Genomic DNA, 12,110 nt, shown 5'->3' with positions numbered 1-12,110 from the left:
TCTCATTTGCTAAGATGTTTTAATTTAGCAATAAAATAAATGGTCTAATAGGGAGTACATACATATTGAGCTTTGTTACTGTTATATTGGTAGAGTCATAGTTTGACACATACACAAACCTTGCAAATCATAGCAACAAAGAGGACAGCACAGTAACAGCAGCTGCTGCAATGAAAAATTATAATGGCTATGGTTTTGGAGAAAACAATATCGTAAAAAGTGGAGACTGAGGAGTGGGGGAGCTATGTAATAGTGAACAGTGGCAAAACCTTTACAAAACACTTTATAAAGCCTTATATATAGTTCACCAAGGTAACTGGTGAATAAACATATCCATGTCATGGTGACTTTGAACTTTGTCCTTGTGGTTACTATGTTGCCTTGGCTCTGGGTCAGCAGGTGATAGGTTCAGACTTAGATAGTGTAGTACTAAGGGGATGGCCATGTTAAAATACCTCCAAGAAGAGGATAGAGCACACACATTCTGGGCATTGCAATGTTAATATCTATAAGGCAGGATCATGTCATTTCTGTCACAGTGTTGCTTTTGCATTACTATATTGTGTTTTGCATTGCAGTTCACAACACAAATATTTCACTTCATTAAACTCAGTCAGGTGAAGTGCTGTTCACTCATCCTTGCTAGGAGGCAGGGCTGTGCTCTGGCATGTTCCACTTCCAACGTGGTTTGAGGGCTTAGTAAGTACTGCTTTTCAAATGAGCTGAATTAAACTTAAATCAGTTCTCTCCATCTCCATTCACATTTTCCAAGAAAGATCTAGATCCTATGACACTTTTGCAAAAGAGCAGGTAATAACTCCAGTGTACAACAGTACACCTTACTAGTTTGTATTAGGGCAAATTCAACCCTGGAGCCAATGCATGCACCTCCCATTGCCTTCCGTTGGATTCACCACATTTACAACAAGTTTGAATTTGCTTCTTTATGTACTGGCCTGTGAGCAATTGCTAAGCACACAGGCCCAGATCCAGAAAGGTAGTTAAGCTCCTAGACCCTAGACTTTGATGCCTAAGTTTCAGTTTTGGCTCTGCTGTGATCCTACCAAACCCAGAAGGTACTTAAATTCAATTGGTGCTTAAGTTTTCAGGCCAAAAGTTCCCTTGGTAGTTGGCCACCTATGTTTCAGTAGCTGAGCATCCACAGTGCTGCTGGCTTATAGGTGTTTGGTCACCCATCTCTCACTTATGCTCCAGAGCAATTCACAAACTGGGTGAAGACAGGCATTTAGCTGCCTAAGTTACATGAAGGGCACAATCCAGTGTGTGGTCTCTGAGTATGCCTGCTGGATTTAGATTTAAATTTCTCATTTAAAATCTGGCCAGACAAGGAAGTTGTGGCACCACTCACATTGTAACATTTAACCTAGTGCTTAGAGCACATACTGGGGATGTGACAGACCCAAGTTCAATTTCCCTCTTGCCAGCAGAGAGAGAGAGAGAGGATTTGAACAGGAGGGTGTCCCACCTGTCAGGAGCATGCTCCAATCACTGAGCAATTCTGATGGGAGTTCTCCCTCATTCTCTCTTGTTGAAGCTGTTCCAATGTGGTTAAATAATGAAAGTGTAACTGAAACAGGGGGACTTGACCCAGGTTCCTAGGTAGATGCTCTAATGGCTGGACTACAGAGTCATCTTTCTGCTCTTTCTCCTACCCAATGACTAACTTAAGTGTTTATCCCTGGTAGAACAGTTATTGGGTGCATGCACATGATAGAGAGACACTGTGGTCCAGTGGCTATGGCAGCTGTGTGGGAGGCCCAGTATCTGGTCCAGTTACTTTTCTTCAATAACTCATCAAGAGAGGCTCAGGGAACTCCCATACCAGGCTATCCCATAGCTCAGTAGTTAGCACACTTTCCTGAGAAATTGGAGACACCTCTTCAGATCCTTTCTTCCCCTCTAGCAGAGAGAGAAGATCGAACCCTGGGTTTCCCACAGCCTGTGTGAGTGCTCAAACCACTGGGCTAAAAGGTATAAAGTGGTGGTGGCAGCGGCGGCGGCTGCAAGAGCAGCCTATTCTTTGCCATTTTTGTGCGGAGCCAGGCAGTTTGCCTAACCATTCCCTCAAAAGTGCCTAAGCTGCCTGACTCCAGGCAGCTGGTTCTCCTTTGTGGATAGCTCAGCAGAGATAGATATCTCACTGCTGCCTGGACTTAGGTGCTCATCTATAACGGGGCAGCTGGGCTTAGCACACATACCCGTGGTAGGCATCTCCCTTTTACTATCTTATGCAGCACTGTGGCTTGCATGTTGGCTTTTGTGGATTGCGTTCTAAGGCACCTATCTCTCCTCATGGATTGTATAGCAGGGAGCCCAGGCATCTAACTTGGCTTTCAGAGTAGCAGCCGTGTTAGTCTGTATCCGCAAAAAGAAAAGGAGTACTTGTGGCACCTTAGAGACTAACAAATTTATTTAAGCATAAGCTTTCGTGACCTACATGAAACTTGGCTTTGTGGATCACTTCCTGTTGTTTTTTTTTTTAGGTTCCTAAAAGTTAGGACCTGTCAGGCTCAGCATTCCAACACATGAATCCCTTCATGATCCCACCCATAATTCCTTCTGCATTGGATTACAGTCACTGAACTATCATTTCCGTCTATACAGCACTTTTGGATAGCAAATATTAATGGTGCTAGAGAAAACTAACTCCTATTTGATTTTACTGTTGGTACAATGTTGCAATAGTGGGGGTGGGGTTTGGAACAAGAGATAAATACTAAAAATATTTAAATGAGAAAAAAATTATTTGCTATTTGGAAAAAAATAGGTAACACTAAACCAGGAAATCATGGATGAAATTCTGGCTCAATTGAAATTAATGGGAGTTTTGCCATTGACTGTAGTGAAGCAAGGATTTTACCCCATGTCTTTAGTAAGGAACTATATGTCATCGGCATGCCTGGATAGAATTACATCCTTTGCATTACATGGTTTCCCATTATTGTACAGGCACTAAGAGGGAGGCAGTGTGGTGTAATAGACAGAGAACTGGGCTGGGACACCTGAAACCTGGTTACTGTTCCCAGATCTACAGCTAACTTGCTGTGTGATTTTGAGCAAGTCAATTCATTTCCCCGTGCCTCAGTTTCTCACATCTGTAGTGTGAAGATAATTATATTGACTTACTTTGTAAAGCACTTTGAGATCTATTGGTGGAACCTGTTATGTTGTTATATTACTGTAGAAGAAATAAAAAACCCACTGTAGAGTTGTTTGCCTGTATCATTTGTACATTATAAACCTACGTAAACTAGAGATGAGAAAAATCCCCAGGTTTGAGTACAGTAATTCTGTATTAACCTTTGTGTGCTGGATAGACCCAAGCCTGGGTCTAAAGTAAATGGGTGTGGGAACATCAAGTGCTCAAAAGTGACAGAAAAAGGGATATACAGGAGTCTTTTCACAAAATGTTGCCATCTTAATTTTGATTTGACTTGTCAGTATATTTTTTCAATATGATCCACAGGATGATTTTTTTCCTGATCATTTTAACACTGTCCAAAGCATTGTTTTATATATTTAAAGTTTTGCTTGTGGTTAATGAAAGGGGGAGTGATGATGGAACAAGAAGTTCACTTCCTGACCTATAGTGGAGCAGGGTGAGCATGTTTGTGAGCATGCAATATTTTTTTCCCTCAGGCCAGGGCGACGGAAAGGGTTTTATTCCAGAACTGCATGTGAACCATTAAGAAATCCCAGAGGTACATATTCCACTGGGTGAGAGGACAATTTTCTGTAGCAAGAAGAAAATTCTTTTTAAAAGTTTCAGATGTTTGAAACGTTCAGCAGTTATTGAAATGCTCTGAAGATTGGTCAAAAACCCAGAACTCTATGACAGGTTTCAGAGTAGCAGCCGTGTTAGTCTGTATTCTCAAAAAGGAGTACTTGTGGCACCTTAGAGACTAACAAATTTATTTGAGCATAAGCTTTCGTGAGCTACAGCTCACTTCATCGGATGCACGAAGGCTTATGCTCAAATAAATTTGTTACTCTCTAAGGTGCCACAAGTACTCCTTTTTTCCAGAACTCTGTGGTTCCCCACTTTTAAGCCTACTGTATTTGCTTCAGGAGGGGAGCGGGGAAGAGAACCGGGAAATATATTCTCTGGGGCAAGTGGCTCCCTAAAACAAATCACATTATAATCTTTCCTTTTAAAAATAAGTAAATAGACTACAAGCTTAACGGGAAGGTTGGGGACTGGACACATTATATAACCTAGGAGTTTTGCAAAGTATGATATACACAGAGCGGCATTTCACAGTGAGGTTTTGCTTCACAAATCGGTGCAGCAGAGACCTTTCCCTCCCCTCTTTTCTACAAATAAGTAACAAATACTAAGCACAGACGGTCAAATCTGTGAGAAGGGCAGCAAGGATCACGCTAGCTAGTCAGAGCTGCTCAGTAATCAAGGGTGGAAGAGAGGAAGGAGCTGCTTCCCGACTAGAACTCTAAACTGCAGCTTCTGTGAGAGGAGCAGGAGGGAGGAGTTGAATTAAAGGGACTCATTGGGAGCCTCCTCCACTTACAGTATGAGGAAGTGACGCTTTTAGTGAGCCCCAGAGAGAAAGGAGCAAAGTTTTTGTTTGTTAATTGTTTCATCTTCGTCCCCCCTTCTCGGAGTAGCAGAGCTGGGAACAGAGCTAGTGCCTTTAGCTTCCAAGGTGAGCAAACAAATTCCACTCCCCACCCTCTTTCCTGCAGCTTTATTTTTGGTATTAATTTGTTTCCGTGTCAGTGGTATTTTTTTTAAAAAATCAGTGGGTTGGTCTGTGGTTATTTGGTGCAAGATGAGACGAAAAGAACTAGAGAGGGAGATCTGCTGTTAAGTTTCCGTTTATATGGCCTTGACACCCCCCATCTCAGCATTGCCAAATGACAGGAGCAGCTGACTTCGCTCTTCGGGGGCCCAGGCGCAAGAAACTGGAGTATAGCAGAAGTGCAGTGACACAAGTTCCTTTATTTATGAGAAACACAGCTTTTGTTTCTTCTGTTGAAAACAGTCAAGATTAAATTCATTTAAAATAAATTTTTAAAAAGGCACTGCAAAGCCATTCTCTCTTTTTTCCCCCCAAAGCCACATCAAGGCTCTAAATATGGGTTTGCGACCCCCTCCCCCTTAAGAAGCTGTCTCTTGCATATTTTTTTTCTCCTGTTAAAATTTCCATCTGATCTGTATTGGGATCTCAGTGCAAGATTTTTGAATGTTCCATATTTATTAGCCTTTGCAATGTGTAAAGTGTGGGGAAAGTGCTGTCTTTAAGCCTCCTGTGCATGTAGGAAGTAAGCTAAATTATTTTTTTTAAAGTACTAAATTAAACTGAAGGGAGCTCTTGATTTGTGAAGATCATAAATATCACTGAGATTTAAACAGTTTTGGATGGGTTTTTTTAAACGTATTAACTTATTTTTGACAATTTTGCATTCTGAGTTGTACAATTCTTCATCTGACTGTAACTGCAAAGGACTGATATTTTGCAGTTTACTAGTAAAAGCTGACAGTACACCCACGCACATATGTGAATGTCTTATATAATACAAGCCCTTTATTCTAATACACTTTAAACAAAGATTTATTTTTGCTTTATAAAGCCTTGCAAGGTTGCAAACCTACAGGAATTTTTTCCACACTGCATTTTGTAGACTTATTTGGCATTTGTTTTAAAACAAATAGTTGAAAATTTTATAATAGACAGGATAATAACTTGATTAAATCCAGGTTTACTGGTTTGTAAGTAGTGCAAAGGTTCTCTGCATCAAAGCACTGAGCAAACAGCAAAGGGAGGGGAAAACAGAGAAAAAATGTCTTAATGCAGAGACTGAGATTAGTTGTTTAGAGGGTGATACTTCAGTTCATAGCAGCCACAGCTTTGTGAGTGTATAATTACAATGTGATTGCATAGGAAGGCATTGTTGGAACTAATGTGCATACACAGGCTATTGTGCAAGACCTCTGTATGGAACAAAAAGTAGATTTGCATTGCAAATAGTAAAAAGAAAATTTAGCCCTTACTAAGCTGCTAAGTTCCTTTTTGGCTTTTGACCTCATCATGATGATCCCTCCCTGAAATATTACCAAATACCTGAGAGTTAAAGAGAAGGGAGAAAAATAAAGTTGTTTACATTGCCCCACCGAAAAAGAAATGGGAGAAGGGAAGTATTGCACAGGAAACTGATGCCACTAGAGGAGTCCTAGATTTGATGTACTTCACAGAAAATACCTATAATAATGTCTGAACTTGTAAAAGATTTTGAAAGCTCGTTGAATCTGTGGACTTGCATTTTGACAATTCAGCAGATACTAAGCAGTCAGTTTTGCTAGTAGTTTGGTGGATTTTGTGTAAACTTCTGCTGTACAATTGTGACTCTGGTCAGGGCCTTGTCTCTTGTATACCGAGTGAGGAAAAACAAATGCATTAAAATTAAAAAGTGGTTGCAATTCAGCTATCTTGTTGTTTGGTAGAGCGAGAGGCAAAGGAGGTAGTTTGCATGTTCTGCCACAAGAAGTAAAAGGTTCAGAAGAGAAGTGGTAATAGAGACAAGATGTTCCCAACTCTGGTGCTTTTAATCATAGAATCATAGAATATCAGGGTTGGAAGGGACCTCAGGAGGCCATCTAGTCCAACCCCCTGCTCAAAGCAGGACCAATCCCCAATTAAATCATCCCAGCCAGGGCTTTGTCAAGCCTGACCTTAAAAACTTCTAAGGAAGGAGATTCTACCACCTCCCTAGGTAACACATTCCAGTGTTTCACCACCCTCTTAGTGAAAAAGTTTTTCCTAATATTCAACCTAAACCTCCCCCACTGCAACTTGAGACCATTACTCCTTGTCCTGTCCTCTTCTACCACTGAGAATAGTCTAGAACTATCCTCTCTGGAACCACCTCTCAGGTAGTTGAAAGCAGCTATCAAATCCTCCCTCATTCTTCTCTTCTGCAGACTAAACAATCCCAGTTCCCTCAGCCTCTCCTCATAAGTCATGTGTTCCAGACCCCTAATCATTTTTGTTGCCCTTCGCTGGACTCTCTCCAATTTATCCACATCCTTTTATTGTGAATCAGGCAATATTCAGTGTTGTTCTTAAAAACCGAGATCCAGGAATCTTTTGATAACAGAGAATCGGTTCCCATTATTGTTTGTTTGTTTTTATTTTTTATTTTATTTTATTTTTTATTTATAAAAATAAATAAATCTAGCCCTCCTGGAGGCAGACAAGCTTGAAAACATGACCTAAGTATACCCTAAAGGCACAAAAACCAAGAGGCAAATAACCCACCCCCAAAATTTATTATTTTTAAAAAATCTCATGCTTTTAAAGATATTTCATGGTTTTTGGAGGGGCCCAAGTCATGATTTTTTAAATATTTGGATTAGGCAATACTGGCAGAGCAATGGCTAGTTTGAGCCATACAGCAAACCTAGCAATTCTTTGGAAAATCAGAAATTAAGAGGAACATTGATTTTTTCAGTAATAAATTTTTAAACTCTTTTTTCTATAGGTAGTGTTGGCTCATACTTAGAGCAAGGAATTGGGAACTAGGATTTCTGGGTTCTATTCCTGAGTGCCACTGACTTGCGGTATGACTTTATGTAAGGGGACTGTTGCCCCCTTACTAACGTTCAGTGGGGGTGTTTTAGTTGCTAGCTCCCAGTACTAAAAAGAGGGAAGGGTCGATGGGGAATCAGGACCCTGAGACTGATAGCCCCCAGGAACAATAGGGAGAGGCCAATGCTCCAGGTCAGCCTGAATGACAGGGCAAGCAGGCTAATCAGGGAGTCAGGAGGCCAGAGAGGTCCCGTCCTCCGTGTGAGCTGGATTTGCCTGGGTCAGACAGAGTGGGGCCGAGCTAAGGAGAAAGCAGGGGCCCAAGCTAAGCTGGGGAGCAGAGCTGTGCCAGATCCAGAGGGACCAGAAAAGCAGCCCAGAGAGAGCAGACCCTGTCCTGGGAGCAGAGATGCAGCCCCAAAGCTAGAGGCACAGCCCGGAGAGAGCAGACTTGCCCTGGGAGCAGAGCTGCAGCCCCAAAGCCAGAGGCACAGCCCAGAGAGAGCAGACCCTGTCCTGGGAGCAGAGACGCAGCCCCAAAGCTAGAGGCACAGCCTAGAGAGAGCAGACTTGCCCTGGGAGCAGAGCTGCAGCAACCAGAGCCAGAGGGGCCAGAAAAGCAGCTCAGGAAGCAGGTCAGTGCTGGGAGCAGAGTCACAGAAGCAGCCTGCAAAGCAGACCTGTCCTGGGAGCAGAGCTGTAGCAACCAGAGGCAGAGGGGCCAAAGAAGCAGCCCAGGGAGCTGGAGGCAGAGCAGCAGCAGCCGTGCTGAGACCGAGTAGTGGAGCTGGGGCTGGAGCAGTCCGGAGCTGGGTGTGGTGAGCAGCTGAGGACAGCGAGGGGGACCCTGGGCAACGGGCCCAGCACAGGGAGATGCCTCAGCCAAGAGGCTCTGCAGGCCAGGCTTGGATCATAACCCCAATAGGGCGGAGGCGACACTGGGAAGAAGGGTCCTACCACTTAGAGCCTGAGAGCGTGTGGCCACTACCAGAGCAAGTGTCCAACCCACAGCATCCCTACAGCAAAGCCAGGCCTGAGAAGAAGGCCTGGGACTTACAAGGAACAGACTGTGAACTGCCCTGACATTCCAGAGACACTGTTTGTGATGTTCCCTGCCAAAGAGCGGGTTGATGTGTTTCCTTTAACCTTTCCCATTTTTCCTTATTCTTTTTAAAATTAATTGTTGATTAAATAATTTGCATTTGCTTTAACTTGTTTGTAATGGTCAGTGGGTCAGAGAAGTGCCCAGTGCAGAGAGAGTACCCCGGAGTGGGGACACCCTAGCCCCTGTCCTAGGTGACCGCAGCAGGGTTGGGGGTCGAGCCCCCCAGGAATCCTGGGCCCAGCCTTGTTGGGGTTACGAGGACTCTGTGAAACAGGAGAGTGGAAGGGGAGTCCTCAAGGGCAGGGAGGCCACTGGGTAAAGGAAGTGGGAGCGAGGACTCAGATCCTTTCGCTAGCCCACTTCACCAGGGTAGTGCAGAAGCCAGGAAAGTTCCCCACAATAGCGGGACTATTCCCCCGCTTACATTTAGGCAAGTCTCTTTGACTAAGACTTTGAAAAGTGGTGTGTAATTTTGGGTGTTTAAGTTCCTAAGTGTTCAACTTGAGAGACTGTAGAGCTTTTCAGAAGTGCTGGGCACCCATAGCTGCCAGAGATTTCATTTGGAGTTGTGGGTGCTTGCCACTTATGAAAATCAGGTCCAGTGTGGCTCAAGCACTCAGAAATTGGAGCACCCAAGATCAGAGGCCACTTCTGGAGAAATCTGGCCTTAAACTCTACTTCAGTTTCCTCACCTGTGAAATGGGGATAATACTGTCCTACTCTGGATGCTGTGAGGCTTACTTTTTGCTTATAAAGTGCTTTGAGATTCCCCTGGTAAAAGGGACTATAGATGTGAGAAGTGTTATTTCATCATAATGTCTTGGAAGTTTAGGGTAGATTTCAGCCATCAGAAATTCAGCCATCAGTTTATTACTGTAGGTTTCCCCATCATCGAGCAAATAGTGCATCTACAATTATACATAGTTCTCTTGAACAGAGCACTGAGTTTTTGTTTTAAGCAGAAATTTACTTGAGCTTTGCAAATGACTTATAAACCACAATATGTAGGTAAATGGTAGGCCCACTAACATTGCCAGTGTTCCTTCAGTGAACCACCAGTACATTAAAATAAAATAAGTAAGGTATTTTAGTCAGTGCATGATTGAACTGTTTTGTACTTGTGCATTTTTCTTCATTCTGCTTCTCCTGTCTGACTCATTTAGTGAGACCCATAATCACATGTTCTGACATCAAAATTATTTCCAGAAAGAAAGACAAAAAAATCCTCACTAATGCTTATTTCCTTGAGTGGCTTGTGCTGTAATTCAGAAAGATCAGCTCTCACTGAAATCTTTTGTTTTCTTATAACTCATATGAAAGAAGTCTTAGGCCATGTTCCTGCAAATCCTTACACAGATAAGTAGCTTAATTCCCATGAATAATCTCATGATATTCAATGAGATGACTCATAAGCATATAGTTACATGCAGAAGAGTGTGTAATATTGGGGGGGTTAGGCCCTGATCCTTCAGAGACTTAACTATATGCTTTACTTTACACAACTGAGTTGTCTGTTGGAGCCAGTGGACTCCTCACATGCATAAAGTTAAGCATGTGCATAAATCTTTGCAGAATCAGGGACTAGATTTGAATACATATGCAAATAGTAGGGTTTTTGAACCATTCTATTCAAATCAATATCGAGGATATAATTGTCTATTCAGATTTTCTAGGATAGTTCAAGAAACCTCTAGAAAGATTATGCTTTTTTCATTAAACTTTATTGGACTTTATTATGAATAGAGCCCGAATAAATTCATGGCCATGAAAAACGCATCACAGACCATGAAATCTGGTCTCCTGCCTTGAAATCTGGTATTTTGTGTGCTTTTACCCTATACTATACAGATTTCACGGGGCAGACCAGTGTTTCTTAAATTGGGGGTCCTGACCCAAAAGGGAGTTGCAGTGGGGGGTTGCAAGGTTATTTTAGGGGGATTGGGGTATTGCTGCCCTTACTTCTCCGCTGCCTTCAGAGCTGGGCAGCTGGAGAGTGGTGGCTGTTGGCTGGGTGCCCAGCTGTGAAGGCAGCGCCCTGCCAGCAGCCATGCAGAAGTAAGGGTGGCAATACCATACCATGCCACCCTTACTTCTGCGTTGCTGCCTTCAGAGCTGGGCAGCTAGAGAGTGGCAGCTGCTGACTGGGGGCCCAGCTCTGCAGGCAGCAGTGCAGAAGTAAGGGTGGCAATACCATACCATGCCATCCTTACTTCTGTGCTGCTGCTGGTGACGGCTGTGCCTTCAGAGCTGGGATCCTGGTCAGCAGCCGCCGCTCTCCAGCTGCCCAGCTCTGAAGGCAGCCCCCTCCCACCAGCAGCAGTGTAGAAGAAAGGGTAGCAATACCGCAACGCCCTCTACAATAACCTTGCGACCCCCCCACAACTCCTTTTTGGGTCAGGACCTAAGTTCCCTCTAAGCTGTGAGGCCACGCAGCTGCCTATTAAGCCCTTCGCAGGGACTCAGGGCTGTGGCTGAGAGAGATGCCTCTCCCCCAGCATGGACCTGCTGCAGCCGGGGGGAGGCGCCTCCCCGCACCGGATCCAGCATGGACTGGCTGGTGGGGGAGGTGTCCCTCCCCCCAGCCCAGGTGCTGCTGCGGGGAGAGAGAGCTGGAGGGAGTCCTCTTTCCCCGCTGTAGCTCCCGGGCAGCCTGCACCCCAAACCCTTCATCCCTGGCCCCACCCCAGAGCCCGCACCCCCAGCCGGAGCCCTCACCCCCCTGTACCTCAACCCTCTGCCCCAGCCCTGAGCCCCTCATCCCAGGCCCCACCCCTCACACACACACCCACACTCCAATCCTCTGCCCCAGCCCTGAGACCCCTCCCACACACCGAACTCCTCAGCCCCATCCCCAGCACATGAATTTTGTTATGTGCACCAATATGGAGGTGATGTGTGTAGCGGTGCACACAACAAAATTCATTCCGCATATGTGTGGGAAAAATTAGAAGGAACATTGGTCAGAACCCCTACAATTACAACACTGTGAAATTTCAGATTTAAATAGCTGAAATAATGAAATTTATGATTTTTAAAATCCTATGACCATGAAATTGACCAAAATGGACTGTGAATTTGGTAAGGTCCTAATTATGAAAATAGTGTGTGTGTGCGGGGTGTGGAATATATAGCCAACTCTTCCAGAGTTCATTACCTGAAGTTCTTCTCTTCATCCCCTGGGGAAATAAACTCCAAACAAACACTTGGGTGTTTTTTTTAATACTAGTCAGTGCTTAATTGTGTTTGAACACATTACTATATTTTTTTACTTCTAATAGACATTTCTTCCAAAATATCTTTTTTTACCCAGGTGATCAAATTAATAAATGGTTAGAGTAAAATGATTTATGGATAGGGTAAACTTTGACGTAGTTTTTATATCTTGTTTCCTTTTTTTTTTTTTTTTTTTTTGCAATTTTTAACAGATATTTTTGCTGCTA

General features: G+C 43.7%; 1 protein-coding gene across 3 annotated transcripts in view; it reads left to right on the top strand.

Annotated features, from left to right (window-relative positions):
* Nucleotides 1–12,110, top strand: part of MIDEAS (mitotic deacetylase associated SANT domain protein) — a 109,266-nt gene that overhangs the window by 15,705 nt on the left and 81,451 nt on the right. Inside the window, exon 1 of one of the 3 annotated variants that reach the window (XM_037900362.2) lies at nucleotides 4,414–4,682. The exons of the other annotated variants lie outside the window; for them this stretch is intronic. The gene's annotated coding sequence lies outside the window, so the exon portion shown is untranslated. Of the gene's footprint in view, nucleotides 1–4,413; nucleotides 4,683–12,110 lie in introns of those variants that run through there. 3 annotated transcript variants of the gene reach the window in all.

Source organism: Chelonia mydas, chromosome 6 (assembly GCF_015237465.2).
Source record: "Chelonia mydas isolate rCheMyd1 chromosome 6, rCheMyd1.pri.v2, whole genome shotgun sequence".
Taxonomy (NCBI): Eukaryota; Metazoa; Chordata; order Testudines; family Cheloniidae; genus Chelonia; species Chelonia mydas.
This window is presented reverse-complemented; position numbering and strand designations above follow the sequence as displayed.